Below are 19,842 nucleotides of genomic sequence, written 5' to 3'. Positions count from 1 at the left end.
TTCTTTAGGTTACCAGACAAGTTTTCTGGAATTTTCTGACTGTCTCCAGAAAAGTATTCTGGAAATTTCCCTGCTAGTATAAAAACAGAAGATTTGTCAGTCACTGTGTTCTCAGTTCAGAGTTGAGTTAATAAATTGGTTTACCTCTACTTCTTGTGTGTGTCATTGCGTTCCACACTAAAGAACCAACGTGACAATATAATTTCTTTTTTTTAAAAAACGACAAATAAAATACAGTAAGCATCTTGATAACCAAATTGCAAATCAGTATCAAATCTTATAACCAATAAATCAAAAGAAGTTCCAAAATGCCCACTTATTTCTTAAATATACTACGAAAGTATCTAATTCCATTGTATATAAGAAAATCATGGGCAGAATCTCATCGCTTTGCTTAAACAGGGTAATATAAACTCATTGTAAGAAATCCACTAAACATCAAATGAAGTCTCTTTATATAATTTGCATAGAATACACCTTCTTCAGTGTGTAAAAGAAGGGATTACTTTTATAAATAGGAGACTCAAAAACTGATATATGCGTAGAAAATAACATATAATTTTAGAAAGTACAAAAGGGTTTGAAAACTTTATTCCCTGTAGCTCGGTTATTACTTTTAGGAAACATAAAATTCATATCAAAATGCCGTTCTTTAAGTGCTATTTTAGTACCTATTATTTGCAAAGTCGCGAATTTTATGTTTGTTATAAGTACTTTCATTGTATTCTCTATTGTTAGCCATTTTCCTCTCCATTTGTAACAACCCGTTTTCAGGATTGGTTATATTCGTTTCGCTTCATAAAACTGAAGTGAATAAGTTTGCTTGAGGTGATATTTTTAAATGTTGAGATTTTTCATGAAACTGATCAATAAATATCATTTTTCACTCACATACGTTTTGCAAATGATGTTTTCTTTTTCCTTTTAACTTCTATGCCATCGGTTATTCTACTTTATATTAAAACAAATTCTAATACAATGCACTCCCGAGTATCCGGCCAAATGGGGTGGAAGGACTTGCCGGATAATACAAAAGCCGGATATTCCGGAGTTTTATAAATTCATTTGTTTGCCCACCTATACCAGAAGGCTAAGTTTTTATAACAAAACTCACTATTATAATACACACTTTCTTACTTTTTATTGAATACTAAGCCCCCATTTATCTCAATGTGAACGCAACAGCGGCCGGTGAATCATAGAAGCAGTTGCCAGTAACGTGTCCAGTTAAAACAGAAGGCTCATTACAGTGTAATTCACATTGAGTATTCCCATTGTACATCACATTACATTGTAGTTCACATTGAGATAATTCCCTCCATTTATCTCAATGTGAACGTCACCGCGGCCCGCTGAATCATGGAAGCAGTTGCCGGTAACGTGTCCAGTTAAAGCAGAAGGCTCCGTACCGGTAGTTTATATATGTTTGTATACTGCACTGCACGTTTCAAGAATTTATTAAAGTAAGTTAAGGATATAAACTGATCACATTTTAACATAAATTCTGTAATGTCTCACATAAATGCAGTAAACATATACAAAACATAAACGTAAATCGTAAGCCTAATTCTTAAGAAAATTTGCTAAAACTAATTTCATTTTCCACTAATAAATGATTGCACAGATATGAAAAAGTAACCCTAAGACAAGAGTCAAGACGCACAGTTTTTAGGTTTTGAAAAAAATCTTAATTGATGACATAATAGGCGTCCTTAATAGATGCCTTGCATTCCTCATGTAACCGCTTAACTGCTTTGCCCGAGTGCCATACGTGCATCGATTTATCGAATTTCGAAAGTTGTAAGCAAAAAATAAACCATTCATAACGATTATAATTCAATATTAAAATTACTTCAAATACATAGATAAGTCAAGTAAGTATTCAATGGATTTCTATTTGAATCAAAATAAGAAATATTCCCAAAATAGAAGGTGTCACCTTATTAGGTAGCAAAGAAAATGAAACAGTTAAGGGGTTAATTACGACATAAGAAAACTAGGCCAGATTGTACGGAACCCGGATAGTCGAGAACCAGTTACTTGGGAGTGCACTGTAATTGTATTTCTTATTATTAAATAACTATCGGAGCATTTAATTTCCCTTAATATTTTATTTAAATAAGGACTCGATTGTTAAAATTAACTTGTTTTTGAAGTTTAATGATTTTATCCAATATTCTGAAAAACTGAAATATTCTGCTAAATCCAGATGTACCAAAATTCAGACTGATGGATCTGTAATAAGCAGATAACATCAGAGGTTAAATTTCAGCTTCTTTTGAATATATTGTTTACTTAGTGATTTTGATTAAAGAGAGTGATGTATTTCTTTGATTCCATGTTAACTTTATATCATAATATAAATAAGGTCATTGTGGTTATTACACATACCCTTATAAATAATTGGGCTGAATTTAATCAAACTTCGCAGACTTATTATTGTAAAAAAGCGAAAGAATATCGTCAACATGTCACTTCAAAAGTTAATTAAAAATTCAATTAATTAATAGTTATCCGATATCTTGCCAGAGGCCGCGGTGGCCTGGTGGTAGTCTCGGCTTCGGAACGTTCGAGACCCTATTCCATCGAAAAACCGTCGTGTAAGCGGGTTTGGTGCACGTTAAACATCCTCGCCAAACGTCCTATCGCTGGTGTGGTGTGGAGAGGGAGGTACCAGCTCAGGTGTCGTCTTCATCATCTGACCGCTGTTCAAAATTACGAGGTCCGTCCCAAAATTGCCCTAGTGTTGCTTTAAAATTGGGCGTTAATATAATTAAACTAAAAAAAAAACCGAAATCTTGCTATTTTCCCGCTACAACGAAGGAGCAAATTACCTTAGTACCTATTCTACAATTCTACCTATCGTACACTTCAGCTTTTTACTTTTTCAATAATGTAGGTACCTTTCGCAACTTTCTCTCCAATTTTTAATAGTTTTTTTCTAAATTTAAGAAATAATTTAATAGATGTCCAAGATATTAAAATAGGAAAATCTATAGATACTCATTTGCTAAGCGAAGGTGAGACTTAAGCTATTCTACTTTTATTATCTGATATTTTTATTTTATTTTTAAAAAAATATTTTGGCCGTGTTTTTATAGGTTTTAAAAGGAATCTAAAGATTATTTTATAAGATTAAAAGCTTACTGCTATTAAATTTTTCTATCACCTCAACCTGCGTCTTCTACGGAACAAAAAATAAATAACAAATCTCAAAGAAATTCCGTTTATGTAATGATATGAAACAAGAAAAAAATCATTGGTGAAATTTTAAAACTCAAAAATTAATTAAAATTACAATGAATTAAAAGTTTAAGCAAATTTTTAGCATTGTTTTCGTGATATTTTCCGAACATATTGTCCGACAAAAACTATTTTTTGCATCATATGAAAATATATAAATCTTTTCATTGACATAAATTTTATTCCATACAATTTCTTTCTTCCATTTTAATAATTTTCCAAAAGTAATATTATATATTTACTATGCTAAAGATTAAAAATACATATAAAAAGTTGTTAACGCATTAGCAAAATTTTAAATGAAAAAATTAAACGCAGACGATTATCAGCTTTTATCAAGAACAACTACTGATTTAATTTTCCATGTTTTTTTTGTTTTTTTTTTTGCAGAAAATTATTTATTTAAACAACTATCTTAAAACCTTTATTAAAATTTTTACTATGCTATGATTCAAAAAGTAACCGTAACAGGCAATGCAATGATGCCCGTTCTAAATTGACACTCTTTGACTAACTGAATGACAGCAAGAAGAATGAAGAGCAGTTGACCAATAATTCTTTGTATAGTTTAGTATTTTAATAACGCCTTTACTTTTCTCTTAAAATTTAATATGTACAACTTCAGAATGAGTATTTTTCCTTCATTTCTTCATTCTTCGAACAAATGATAATTGCTCCTATGAAGAAAAAAGTGATCCAATATATCTTGATATTAAATGTCCTCCAGCAGTTTCCTGTAATTTCCAAACTACAGAATATAGAAAAAATAGAAGTGGTTAAAAAAAAATTGTCATGAGCCAGACTTTATTTTGCTTCATACGTGATAAGAACAATCTCTTCCTAGAGCAGCTTCATTAAGCACGAATCTTTCAGAACCGACACAAAAATATAACAAATAAAAAAATTTCTATTTTATTTTTATTTTGATGTATTTTCGCTTTTCTGCTGTTTTCATTATTGTCTTGCTCCCTGTATCATTTCTACTTTCTTGTCTACGATGTGTACAAAAAGAAAATATTGTTATTCGAACTGTTTCAGATCTCCTTGAATCTGAAAAAAAAATATTTTGGAATCATGTCTGTTTTTCTGTTTGTTCATGAACACGATAACTCAAAATGAAAAGATCTGAATGAATAATATTTGGTGCACATATTTAACATCTAAAGTGCACATACCAGTCAAATTTAAAACCAAATCCGAGCAGGATTTGATCGTTTTGTCTATCTGTACTTTCACAAATATGTCAATGCAATCATTCAAAAACGCGATGATCTAAATATATGAAATTTGGTATGTGATTTTGTGATAACAATTATAGTTCTGTGACAAATTTTGATTTAAATCGGTGGAAAAATAAGCGTATAATATTCTATTTTCTAGTACTTATGAATCAATTGCATCCCAGCGTTTAATCACCAAAGATTGCATTTTAATAGGTTCATTGTAACTATTATTCACTGATGGCATGCTGTTAATAATACACATGTATATTTATTAGAGACTGAGAGAAAGTTTCTGAAAGACCATTGTCGCTTGTTTCTGTTTGATTTGTTTTGTATGCCATGCATATTTTATAATTATATTACGTTCTTGTTACATGTCTTTTCTCTAATAAAAAAAATCATTTCATTTTTTATTTATCTCAACCAGAAATAAACTACAATTTGGCGATAGTATATAGTACTCTATATAGGTATTGTTACAAATCTGTAATTTTGCTAGCCGGCACGAATAGTGTCATCCTGGAAAAACCGTTAAAACCTTTGTAAGATCTGTCCTGTGCGTGCTGAGCTTGGCGACCATTTGGCGACGAATTTGGCGAGTTTGACGACTAAATGGATCATACTGGAAAGTTCGAGAAGTTTCACGATCCATCCAGTAAGAACCAAGATACACTCAGATACACCCTGATTGGTCTGAAGATTCTAGCCCCGCCTCCCGGAACTATAAAAGACGGGCACTCTGAAACTGCAGTGAAGAAGTTGTGTGTGAGAGGAGTCGGAGTCGCCGACAAGTAAAGATTTGGAGAGGATTAGACAGCAAGCAAGCAAGCTGCTGAACTAGCGATTAAATGTGTTGCGATTGATGAACGGTATTTGTAGAAGAAAAATTTTGTAACAGTATAGTGTGTAGTAGTCTCTCTAAAAATGGGGTTGATAGTGTATAAAGTGCATAAAATCAGACTGCACAAAAATTATCAAAGAGCATAAAGTCAAATTTGTACTAATATCCAGTTTCAGAATTTTTTCTTATATCTAATTGAAAGTGGCATTGCAAAAGTAAATGACGTTCGTTGCAAAATATCCTTTTACCGTCGCCTTTCTCCTCATTTTAATTTGCGGACTTTAACATACCAAACGGTGCACCCAAGACTGGCATCCGAAATTCCAACACCCTTTTTTTTTCTTCTTTATTTTTCATATATAAAAAATTTTCATAAAATTATACTTATTATTTCAAAAACTATTTTACCGGTATTTATTTCTATCAAGCATATATCAGATATAAAATATATTACTAACATACTGATGAAAGTGGCAAGACAAAATACAAATGAGTTAGTATGTTCTTGCCTTTCTCAAGCGTCATAACTCTAACAGAAAAATTATACATTTCAGAATAAGTAGAGCTTATATAGTAAATACAAAACATAAATGTTTACATTAATTTATTGTTCCTTTTCTTTTGGGATGGTCCATACATTGACAGAGTAATATTTATTCAAAATTATATATTCTTACCTAGAATATTTTGTAGTTAGTCCTCCTATTATTGTAGTTTTACTACTAATAAAAGAGAGTGTGTGTGTTATCACTTCATAGAAAAAATACTAAATTTATCACAAATATATTTTGAAAACATTCGCCTTGCATAGAATTTTTTAAGATTTTCATTAGTAAAATATGAGCGACATTTTGGTATTTTTCATCAATATCTTCACAAATTAATATGGCAGAAAATTGCTTTTACGTTACGTAATGAAATCATTTTAAAAAACTGTATTTTTAGTGATATCGATGGAAGTGCAGGAAAACAATTTCTGAATTTTCATGATTTTTTAAAAAATATTTCTTCCATAGTTTTCGTTAATTGATTTCTAGTTGATTCCATTTCTAAAATGAGTTCCAAATCATTTTCTCTGTTGAATAAAATATTTAACCTTGTGGTTTTCTTTTATTTTGAAATCTAAGGAATATTCTACAAATTATATGCACTGTATACATGAAGAATTAGAAAGTGAAATTGCATTACCTTAAAAAATAATGTAGAATTTCCAATAGTTTAACTTTTAAATTTCTAATGACATTAAGAAGGTTCATTTACCTAATACGCATAATAGACTAAAGTTATTAAATTTACACAGTTCCCATATTTACCATAATCTGATGCTTAAAAGCACTTTGTACAGGAAATCGTGGACATGGAATAATACGCGAGAGATTTAATTGAAATTAAATCCAGTTCGTGTTTCAATTGAACCAGTTAATTATAAAAGGCAGTTGGTTAAATAATAAAGTTAAGCAAAAGCATTTAACCATTTATTTAGTAATTATCATTAATTACGATTAATTTATGGTCACCAATTGTAACTTTAAAAGAAATAGCCTTCAAACGAACTTCTTCCAAATAACGACTTAACTATCTAAAAAAATGCTAAATGTAATTTGTAAAGTACGTTCAGTATATAAATAATTAACTTTTAAGATTATAATTCGACTTTTGTTTAAAAAATAATTTTGACAAAAAACGGGTCGAAAACGAAAATATCAGAACAGAAAGTAACAGAAGAACTCTTTTTAAAATCTCAATTTGGAATTCAGGAAACTAGAATGACATTTGAAGGTGACGATTAAGAACACGAGACACTAAAAGAAAATTTTATTAATACATCTGAAAAAGCGCCATATTTCTTTTTATAAAACAAATCAATGGTTATGTATTTTCACAAGTAAAGAAAAACAGTTCATTTGAATTGATTTTATGATAATTATCATTTACAAAATGCAGATGTTTAGTGTTTACAAAAAGCTGATGTTTAGTGCTTTTTATACGAGAAAACTATTAAAACTAACTATCTGTACTGTAATTATCATCTATCAGGATTGATTCCTGACCAACAAATGAAAACCATAAAAAGAAAATAACCATCAGAGAAACATCAAACTAATGCATTCGAAAAAGCAAAACTGCGACTTAATTAACTATAAAAATGTCAGATGCGATGTGCCAAGTGTTCAGTACATCTGTATTTAATTTTTAAGGTTATAGTTTGTCTTTCGTTTAAAAAATAATTTAAACAAAAAAGCATAGAAAACGAAATTGTCAGAATGAAAAATAATAAAACTCTTTTTCAAATCCCAACTTAATAGTTCAAGAAGCTAAAATCACATTTGGAAATATCGACTAAAAACATAGGATACTAAAAGAAAATTTTATTATACCATCTGAAATAATACTATATTTATTTTTTATAAAACAAATCGATGGTTATGTATTTTCACAAGAAAAAAAAACAATTAGTTTGAACTGGTTTTTATGATAATTTTAGTTTGCAAAATAAAAGCAGATGTTTAGTATTTTTAAAAGGGAAAACGATTTAAAAAATAATCTTAAAATGGGATAAAATTGATATATTTCTCTTAAGTCTAAGTAATTCTTTAAATTCTTATCTATTTTGTATTCTACAATCTTATTAAAGTTTTGTTTTAGGTTTATATTATCGTAATAATTCGATTGGAAAGCCGGTGAAAAATATTTGTGAATTCATTTTAATTATTAGATAATTTGGTAAACAGATAATAATTTAATTACTAAGCTTAAAAATGTAATAATTTGACTCATCTATGTGTATAAGACAAAAGTGTTCGATGCTAAATGGCTCGATTTATTCTTGGAGCTAAATTCAAAATAATATACTCAAATTATTTTTAGTTATTTTCGGAATAGAATTGTTTTAAAATAATCTGAAAATATTTCTAACTATAATATTATGCAAAATTATCATAAAAAATATTATTAACAATAATTATTAATCTAATCGAAGATTATTAATCTAATCGAAGTATTGATAAAAAAAAGCAAAATTTGAAGGAAGTGTAATATTATATTATTTAAAGAGCCTCTCAAACTGTTGAGAAAGCGATTCACAAAAACAAAATTAAAATAAGATTTCATTAAAATAGTTTAATAATGCTATCTATATATGAAAGAATTTTTTTTGTTTAATTCTGGGAAAATTTTCATGTTCTACAGAAAAGAATACCATAGGAATATAATCTTAAGGACGGTAAAGAAAAAAATCTAAAAAAATTATTTATACATATAATAATGAATGTTAATATAATGTATTTTAACTAATTTTAATATTTATTTTTAATGAGTCTACTGCAATATTTTTCATATAATAGGTACTAAAAGATTGAATTTCAATATTTTTATCGTATCTCCTGTTTTTATATTAGCACAAATTTGAATAAAACCACCAAGGAAATTCTATTTACTTGTAAATATGATATTCTTAAAAACGAATCAATACAAGACGGATGAAATTTTACGTGACGTCTTTGCACTGAAATCATAGTTTTTTTTTTTTTTTTGAAAGTCTGTTTATATGTATATATGAACAGGAATGATAATTCATAAAAAGAATTAGAATGATTTAATGCGTCATGGGATTTTTAAATGGAAAATTGTTGAGTTGTATCAAACTTCTAAGTAAATAAATTTGTAAATACTGACAGTTAGAAAATAATTTTTTTTCTCTAAATAATTTTCTTCCTTATAATATAAAGCAACACAAAAAAATAGATAAAAAGTAAAACACAACATTGCTTGCTAATCTCATTGAATAAAAATATTATATATACTTTTTAAAAATGTGTTTGTATATTAGAAATGGTTACTCAGTTGCAAGAAAAAGACTACAGATATTCCTTAACCATTTAAAGGGCCATTTTTTTTAAAGTCATATTACGTTAAAATATTTTTAGGCTTGAAATTAGAATAAGAAAATAGATTCATTTAGCTTATTAGATAAATTTAATTTGATTCATTAAATAATTTGGTTAATTAATAATTAAGTAACAAATCAAGACACATCATTTTGTCTGAGATAAAGAACTGAAGCATCTAAGTTTCTGTCTTACTAAAAAAATTTGTCAGAACTTATGCCAACCTACAGAATTTCATACAAAGATTGATAAATTTGGAGGGAAGCATACTTCCCACGGCCCTAGAAAGGGTTAATATACAAGTTATTGCACTTTTAATTTAAATAATTTTTTTATTGGAAAATGTGTAATTAGACCATTAGAAAGTGTCAAACTGTCTTTACTGATTAGATTTTTATTTAAATTTTGGAGAGAGACGAAAATTATCTTTTTTTAGTTAATCATTTCAATAGCTTATTCGAGCTAAGGCGAAATTTTGAAATAAAAAATAACGATAACTAAGTCACAGAGGAAAAACTGAAATGTGTATCTTCAGTTTTTTTTTTTTTTTCATAAGTCATATCCTACCTTCTAATACACTAGAAGGGAAGAAACGTTAGTCTAAGAGACAAAATTGGAGATTTTTTCAAATAAATCGACTGCATAAAATTCCCCATTTAATAAATATTATCGAATAAATTTTCCCCATAATTTTTTTCTTTACAGAAATGAAGTACCTAAAAATGTTCTTCGAAACGTGATTTTGTTTTTTTAAGAAATATATTGCAATTATTTTATCCTTCTTGATTATCCGCTGATTTTTCTTTAGATAAAAATTCTTTTTTATTTCTCCAATATGAAAATGTAGTTTATTGTTTTACAGATTTATTCTATTTTTTTTTAAATTTTGAAATGAAAAAATAAAATATTAATTTGAAAAATCATTTCTAGGATGTAAAGGAGAACAGATTACCTAGATTTTTAATTAACAGTTCTTGATAATCCAAGGTAAAAATTTCCAAATATTAACTGAAAACTCTTAACAGCGTGAAACTTAAAAAGATATAAAGATATAAAGCAATGAAATCCAATGAGCATTGATACATGTATATATATATATAAAGCATTATGTGTAATTATCGAATATTTTTATATCTCTCTTGGAATGCTAATAATAGTCAGTGTATAGTTAAACAAACTAAAATGCAACTATTTAAGTAAAATTTAAATTATATTAAAACGAAATTTAAAATTTGAAATGTCACCCCTTCCAACCAAGTCATTCCAATTTTAACCACATGGAATAAATTAGCATTGTGATACACAGTATTTTCTGATAATGTCAGCAAAGAAGGAATCATTTACCTGTAATCACAGAGAAAACAAAAAGGATCTATTCTATTTAGAATGCATCTTATTCCTTACCTTTTTTTTACCCACACTCCTTTTCAGCTGAGCGAAAAATCAAAGCCGTGCACAGAAGCCGCCATGACAGGCGCCTAGTGTGGGAAAGCAAGCGAACAGGGCACACAGGGCGCATGCCTGGCTGGAGCTCTCTTGCGCAATCCCGTCTGCGCAGAACGAGCGAATGATGAATCGTTTGAGAGCATTGATGGTTTTTTTGAATTGGAAACAGAAGTATTTATGGTCCTCGTGTAGAAATATCACCTGCTTCAATGCGTTGAATGTGGATATATTTCTTTTGGTATTGTTATTTATAGCTCATACTGAAAAATGCAGGAGCAGAATCTCGATATTGATTGATTTTATTGGAGCATCAGTAGTTTTTCTGGTTTGCAATCTAAATAATGTTTTGTAAGGACTATTGTCCTCTTGCAATTACTTTTCGGGTAATGAAAGAAAAGTTTGTAAACCTAAGTGAAAGTAACATTTGGGGGGGGGTGAATAAAACTTTTATTTTATCGTAATTGGAAAGAGAAATTAGCTTGATAAAATTGCTTGGTTTCTTTAATTTAAAACATTCGATTTTATTTTAATATGTAGTTAGAAAGTTATTTGCCTATTCATTATATTTGAAAAGTACAAGCAGATAGGTTTTTTTTTAATTAAGATTTACTCCTTGGAAATTTTCATGGAAGTTATCACTATTTTCTAAAATATAACTCTGTTCTGCTATGTAAAATTCAAACAATCATATGTGTGCACCATTTTTTTAGTAATTTGTTAGTGCATAAAGCTGAGTTAAATGTTAAATTATAAATTATTAAGGAAATGATAAAAAAATTATTGTAAAATTTTAATTTATTAAATATATATTTTTTCTTCATTATTTTCACGCATTTATTTCTTCAAACCTAGACAAGCAAATATCTCAGTTAGCTTTTCAAAAGCCGGAAGCTCATTAAAATGCTAATTATAAAATAAATAAATTTGGGGCGTTTTCCCACTTGTCTTCCATGAATAATGTATTTCAGTTATGTTTCAAAAATAATTTTATATCATCTCACACTTTTAAATGCCATTTAAGTTATATTTATTTAATCACCAAACGATTTTTTTCATTTATTTAACGATATTTCTATAATTTTATGATTTTCCTTAGCATTAAAATCATAAAATTATCAAATTAATTTAAAAATCAAAAATACCAAAAAATCAAATTAATTTCAGATGCCAGATTTCATTTTCCGTGTTAATCATAATACCCGAAACGAAATTTTACTTTTTAGAATGATAATTATTTTGCGAGACAAAATATTATATTTTTTTATTTTAATTGATTTTCGAATTAATTAATTTTTGTATTAGATGTTTTATTTTGTGAACATTTTTACTAATTTTAAAGATTTCAAAAAATTACAAACATTTAAAAAAACGACAGTAAAGTTTACTTTTTTTATGCAACTCTAAGTTAAATTTTTATTTGTTCATAATTTGATGTTCTTCACATTCTAAAATTTATTTCTCATGTGGAATTTATTGAATAAAATGGTTATTATTTTATTTCATAAATTTATATTTATTTATATAATATCATATTTACTTAAATAATATGATATTTTTTTACAAATATGTTAATGCAATTTTCCTTTGCTTTGTAGTTAAATACTTTTAATTTCGTTATCATTTCGTAAAATGATTTTTAGTTTTATTATCAATTCGCAATTATAATAATTTAGATTTCTTTTCTTTCAAATATTTTAAATAAAGCAAATAATAATATGCTTTTATTTTCAGCCTTCTCAAGATGTTTCATTAGGAAATTTCACTAGGAATTTTTTATGATATTTTCAAGACATAAAACCACAATATGGTCTTCAAAGTTGGATTTTTCAAAAAATAACACTACAAATTTTGAATTAATTTAATGCAGTTTAGATTTAACAGTTATTTCATTGCTTTCTGCTTTATTCCAAAAGGAGGCTTAGGAAAAAGATATTCATTTTCGCATAAATTTCAGTTTCCATTAAATGTATATTTTTCAGTCTTATCTGGCAATACTTGTGTAATTTTAAATACCTATGCATTTCGTAATAACATTTTGACAAAAGGAAAACAATATTCCGCGTTAACACACTGATCACTAAAGCCGATTGCTCTGTTACTTATTATATTTGTTCCTGCAATGTATGGAACTTCTGCATTTCTCTGAATATCTAGACGTTTTGTAAAATACCAGGTGTTTTATGCAAAGTATAAAACATGAAAATTATTATATGATACTTTTCCGAGGCACCGTATATAACACTTAGATATTCTATAGAAGAACAAATGACAAATAGCATCATTGTAGGATAAAAGGTTATGATAATACTATTATTTAAATTAGCCGTCTTGTTCGCTTAACCAACTTGTTTGCTTAAATTATTAATTTTTTAGACTGTTAAATATTAAACTAGCTCTTTTTTTGCATCTAGATGAATTTCATACTTTGAGAGTTTGACATTTGGCACTCTTTACAATGCTTAGGAAATGTATAAAATATTTCATCGTTCCACATAGTGGCTTTTTGTTTTCGACATTCCATAAAATTCTTAGGTATTCTATAGAACCGACTTTCATATAACGATGGTAATTTATCTTTTTGCATTATGTTATATACTTTTGATGTTTCAATGTCTATAAATTTTGAAGCATCATATAAAATTTAATTTTCAATCATCAACATTTAATATTCAGTAATTATATTTACATAGATTGAATTTTTATGTCTGATGTGAATTTTTTTATTGCCAATTTGAATGAAAAATAGAGGTATAAAATACAAATTCGATTGAGGTGATTTAGACTTGCAACTTATCAGTCTAAACAAAATCCGATCGCACACTCATAACATTTCATTGATGAATGAAGGCCAAAGCACATATTGAAACATGTTCGCTATTGATTTTTACTTTCTCGTTTACAAAATGTAGAAAAAATGTAGTTTTGGCGAAGATTTTGGCAAAAACTCGAGATTTTGGCGAATCCCCTCTTTTCTGAGTTCTAAAAACACATTTTTGAGAAATGTCCGTCTGTGACAAAACTAACTTAAAAACGCTTTGAGATTGACCGATGAAATTTGGCATGCAGTTTTTACGCCAAATTTGCACATTTCTATCAAATTTTGAATTAAATCTGTTCAGCTTAAGACGTCTGTCCGGTTGTTCGAATATATTTAACACGATAATTACAAAACGAAGAGAGCTAGATAAATAGAATTCGGTACATGGATTTAAAATCGACATTATAGAGTCCTGTCCAATTTTCAGCCAAATTCAATCACAACGTGATTGTCTGTCAGTTTGTTCTTTCCGAATTGCGATAGTCCAAAACTGCAATGAATAAACTATATCAAATTTGATATGGGATTTTGTGACTACAGATGTAATTTTGTGTCAAATTTTTAATTCAACCGATGGAGAAAAACGTGTCTAAACACAAATCAGATTTTCGATATTATTAGCGGCACATCAGGGATTAATCGCCAAAAACTCTCGCCAAGGATGACATGATAGATTCATTAAAAATGCTAAATTCAAGCTAAAAATTAATATTTCGTAACTATTGCATGCTAATGTCATATAAGGCTTTTTCTGGCATGACAATTGTATACGATAGTATGTGTTAAAAGTTTGGGGAGACTATTTCTGCTGGTTTAAGAAAGTTTCAAAAGCACGATAAAGAAAATTGAATTGGTATTTAAGAAAAGCATGGTTTTCCATTGAAAAAATTCGCGCTGAAAATGCGACTTGGATGATAATTTGATACAAATTTAGAATTTGGACGAAAGCATTATGTGCTAAAATTTGTCTATCATAGTTTATTCCAATTTTAAGGAGACGCGTTCACCTACTTGCGAACAGACAGTTAGGCAGACATTGCAAAGTCTCACCAAAAATCTTTTCTCACATACTCTCTACTAAAGCTGGCATCATGGCATAAGGGTAGCGTGTCTTCCCAGTGATCTGAGGGTTCTGGATTCGAGTCCCGGTTCGGGTATGGTTGATCTTCCTTTGTGTTCTATCTGTGAGATGTGTGAACGTGCCCCCTTACCAAAAGGCTTGTACAAGCGGATGTGACGCATGAAGTAGCTAAATCGTACTCTATTCTTGGCGCTACTAAAAAAAACAAGAGACGCTCACTCGGCTTAAATCGCTGACAGATAACTGTCAGCGGGCTAGTAAAGTGCCATAAGTCACAACAACAATTCTCCAATAATAGTGTTTTCCCTCTCTCCCCGTAAAAACTTTTATATCTTTATTAAGATCATGAATACCTTATATTGTACAGGCAAACAGTAGTTCATAAATATTGATCTTTGGTGTGAATTTAGCATTTTTAATGAATCTATTGTGATGTCTATGGCGATTTTTTCCCGGCAATTTTGCATTTAACAATACATACCCGAAAATCGAATTTGTGTTTTAGACGCTTTGTTTCCAACCAATTGAAACTAAAATTTCACGCAGAACTACATTTGTAGTCACAGAGTCATGTACCAAATTTTACTTATTTAAATCATTACGTTTTGCAGTTATCGCTTATCGCGTGTATACATGCTTCTGAAGGCTCAGACCGACAGAAAGCCAATTCCTTGGAGGATTCAGTTCTATATTTGACAGGTATCTATATTTTAGATGTTAAATCGGCTTACTAAATTTTATCTATCTAGGTCTCTTCGTTTTGCAGCTATCGTATTAACTTACATGCGGGAAGAAAGACTCCCTCTAAGCGGATTTTAATCAAAATTGGATAGAAATCTGCAAATTTGTAGTAAAGACCACGTACTAAATATCATCACTCTAGCTGAAAGCGTTTTTAAGTTATTTTTGTTATAGACAGACAGACGGAAGAAGAGATAGCCATAGTGACAAAAATAAAATTTTCAAACTCAGGAAGATCTAAAACGTGTAGAAAATAAAATTTCGAATTCGAATTTTTTGACGATTACAATACTTTCTTTATACTTCATATAGAGAAAGTAAAGACTCATTTTGAATTCTGAAAGTTTATGAACATGGAAATTATTCAAAATCTACAAGTTGAATTTCTGACGATTACAATACTTTCTTTATACTTCATATAGAGAAAGTAAAGACTCATTTTGAATTCTAAAAGTTTATGAACATGGAAATTATTCAAAATCTATAAGTTGAATTTCTGACGATTACAATACTTTCTTTATACTTCATATAGAGAAAGTAAAGACTCATTTTGAATTCTGAAAGTTTATGAACATGGAAACTATTCAAAGTCTAGAAATTGAATTTCTGACGATTACAATACTTTCTTTATACTTCATATAGAGAAAGTAGACTCATTTTGAATTCTGAAAGTTTATTCAAAATCTAGAAATTGAATTTCTGACAATTACAATACTTTCTTTATACTTCATATAGAGAAAGTAAAGACTCATTTTGAATTCTGAAAGTTTATGAACATGGAAATTATTCAAAATCTGGAAGTTGAATTTCTGACGACTGCAATACCATTTTCTTATTTTTTTTAAAAAAAGTAAAAATATTCATATTAATGAAATATTTTAAATTTAGAATATAAGAACTGACATAATAGAATCGTTCAAAATAGCAATTTTGTATGTATTACAAAATCTTGTTCATAATTTGTGTAATCACTCATAGGATTATCTAATAACAATTTCTCAGGTTTGAAAATAAGAAATCAAATTTCAAACTATAAGAAGAAGAATAGGATTACATGCTTCCAGTTATGTTACATCAAAGAGTAATAATGTTTAAAAATAGACGTATATCTCAACGATTTCGACATTACTTATTTATGAAGTTGAATCTTAGTTGTCTTAGACTGATCAGATTTCAAAAAGTATATTAAACCTTACTTTATATAGAAAACCTACTCATTACGGAAAAAATAAGCCGTAACTTCATCTTTTTCTTTTTCAACACTGGAAACCCGCTAGGATGAAATATTAATATCAACAATGATAATGATTTGGGTTTCATTCATAACAATGGAAATATTGTTGTAAAATCTATTTACAAATATTTCTTCTAGTTAATTAAATCTGAAAAAAATTAAATCAATTTAATTGGCGTAATTGAAAAAGATTTATTTTTTTAATTTTTGAAACGGTGTAAAAATTATTTTTGTGTTATAATATTTTTGGAAGTTATCGTGGAAAAAAGCCAAAATTCAAACTTAATTTTTAATTACTTAGAATTCTTATAAAATTTTTAAAGAAAAAATATTTTAAAAAGTGTGCATTCCCATCTTTTAAATTCAGGGTGCCAAATTTAGTAGCTCTGCGGCAAACAATCGTCAAACAATCTGGCTGTTAGAGTCAACACATACACAAACACACATTTTCTTTGTTATAAGTTGCCTTTGGATAATAGCTTGTTTGCCAAGATTATTAACTTTTTGTTCATTAGATATTAATGTGAAATGTATATATATTTTTAATATCACCTTGTTATTGATAACATCAAAGAACATGAAATTAATTGAATAAGTCAAAATAAGTTATAACGTCACCTCAAAAAATGCAAAAATTCTATTTCGGATTTAATATCCAAAGATGTTACTTTTTAAATCTAAATTTTAACATTGGCAAAAGCATGCAATTAGATGGTTTAATGGATGAATTTGAGTTTTTTATAACATTAAACATTGTTTAAAATTGTGCATTACATTAAAAAATTATGAAAAACAAAGAAAATATAGTATTGAAATAAAATAAGACCATGGAAATGGTATATTTTTAAGTTCTAAGATTATATAAACAGCATCATTTTTGTGCGATAATAGTTTTTGAGGCTATGGTCATCAATTTTTATTGTTAAGTCATAGCAATTACCAATATGGAAATGGTAAAGCCTATTTTCGCGCCCGTTTAAACTTTGATTGATATCTATTTCTTGATTTCTTTTGCATCTTCTTTACTCAAAGTGAATAGATTTTTTGATAAGTCTTAACCAAATTATTTTTAATGGTATTTTTCAGCTTTATTAAGTAAAAAAGCGATAATAGCGTTCAATGAATAGTTTGAAATGTTCCTATAATAATTAATTTGCATTTAACTGTTGCCATTTGTCATTATGTAATAAGACTGATTTCTGTGTCATGTAAATTAGCGTTTTATATATAGAGAGAGATTTGTACAGAATATATAGTTTTATTTTATTTAATAATTCATTGAGTCTGCATGTAGCATGTCGTATAATATGTATCTTCGATGTTTCAATAGTGTCTTGAATCATGAAACAAATTTTTAAAAAATAGGCAATTCTTAAATATTTATTCCTTGTCCTTCATATATTTTAAGTATTCCACCATCATGACGAATTTCAACGTTTCAATTCGAAAAACACATTTTTGACATTATGTCGATCTGTCTGTCTGTCTGTCAATTTATCACTTTCTTTGAGCATTACAACTCAAAAACGAGTTAAGCTAGACGACTGAAATTTGTTATATGAACTAACGATCAAATTTGTAGATTTCTATCGAATTCTGAATGAAATTCATACACAGGATGTCTGTCTGTCAACCCGTTCGATTTCAAACAATGCAAACGTTCGAATGCGTAAAAAAGTTAGATAGATAAAATTTGGTACACAGGTTTGTATCTAAAATATACATTCTTATCATATTTTGAATCAAATCTGCCACAGAGTTAACGTTTGAGTGTCTGTATTTTAGTTTGGTAGTAAATGCAAAAATTCATAAAAGCAATGACTTAAATCAATGAAATTCGGTATAATTGTAATTCGGTATCAAGGTTTGGTTTAAATGAGTCTGAAAAAAGGCAACTAAATTACATATTCGCACAATAGAAGACTCAGAAAAAAATGCTAGGTTCAAACCAAAGATTTATACTTCATAATTATAGTGTTACGAATCTGTGATGCGACTTCCCAGCATAGTTGGTTCCATAGGAGGTCCCAGAGACTTGGCGACCATTTGGCGACTTGGCGACGAATTTGGCGACTTTGGCGCCAAAATAAATTATACCCGAAACATCGAGAATTTTCCCGAGCCGTCCAGTAGGAACGGAGATACGCCTCGAACGTTCCTGATAGGTTGAGAGGTTTCTAGCCCCGCCTCCTGATGCCTATAAAAGAAAGCAGTCCTGCCGCTACCAGGCAGTGGTGAACCGACGGTGAATTGAGTAGTCGTGGACCAGTGGAGTCGAAGAGTAGTCGGAATCGACAGAAAGAACTGGCCTTCCAGAGATTAGCGGAGCAGCGACGGAGTCAAGTGAGTGCTGAATTAAGTTGTTCGCTACGGTCTGCATTAGAGTCTGTTGTGTGCTGTTGTCTGCACGTCTCGGCTGAAGATAATTGTGTGCTGTATATAGTTGTCGTCTTTGTGTTGTCCTGTGTGTCTTCGTGTAAATAAACGTCGTTGTTTCATTTTCTACTGCTCATTGAGTGCTCTCCACACCATATAACTCCCACTATCCAAACGAACCCCCGGAAATTTCGTAACAATAGCTTTGCATTGACATGCAAAACATTTGTAATTTTACCCCAATTCCACAATTTCATGCAGTGGAAAGGGAATAAGATTTTAATGGAAGAATAAGCGGGAAAATTTTGGTGAAACCGCGCTTGTTGGTGTATTAACTGTATCCCCAGCAAATTCATCGTCAGAGATCCCTGATGGTTGTTAGTCTCTTTCGTCATTAATGTTCGCCAATGACATGCGGTTAATAAAACACAAATACATTTATCACAGAGTAGGCGAGGATGTTTGCAGGGGAAAAACCCTACTGATTAAATTTTTTTCGCAATCTTACAACATAAAAAGTCAGTTATTTAATTATGTCAGTGAAGCTACCGTGATATTTTTTATTCTGGTACCTATAATTTTAAAGGCTTACTATTATTTAAAACCACAATGAAGTTAATAAAAATAAATTGATTGAATACTTTTACTGAATGGAATGATAACATACTAGCAAATGAATGTATTAACTGAAAGTGAACATAATATTTTCTTATTATTATACTTCTTACATTGTTGTATTTATTCGAGGAACTGTCGTATTTATTGTTCGGACGAAAAAATAAATATAACAATTTCAGAGTCCAGTGTTCTCGATGCTGAAAAATGACGTTTCATTCCACGATAAGGAACAGCGGCTGTAGACACTAACAACACTTAAAGACAGCAAATCGTTAAGTAATTTAATTAACAGCAACGTTTAATTAACAGAACAGTGACTACAGTCCCTAGTTCG

General features: G+C 29.1%; 1 protein-coding gene across 1 annotated transcript in view; it reads right to left on the bottom strand.

The window, feature by feature from the left end:
- The window catches only part of LOC129987949 (uncharacterized), a 109,743-nt gene extending 99,063 nt beyond the window's left edge, over positions 1-10,680 (bottom strand). Inside the window, exon 1 of the mRNA XM_056095967.1 lies at positions 10,599-10,680. The gene's annotated coding sequence lies outside the window, so the exon portion shown is untranslated. The remainder of the gene's footprint in view (positions 1-10,598) is intronic.
- Between the last annotated feature and the right edge of the window lie 9,162 nt (positions 10,681-19,842).

Source organism: Argiope bruennichi, chromosome 10, assembly GCF_947563725.1.
Source record: "Argiope bruennichi chromosome 10, qqArgBrue1.1, whole genome shotgun sequence".
Classification (NCBI taxonomy): Eukaryota; Metazoa; Arthropoda; class Arachnida; order Araneae; family Araneidae; genus Argiope; species Argiope bruennichi.
Note: the sequence above shows the minus strand (reverse complement) of the source record. Positions and strands in the feature narration are given on the sequence as shown.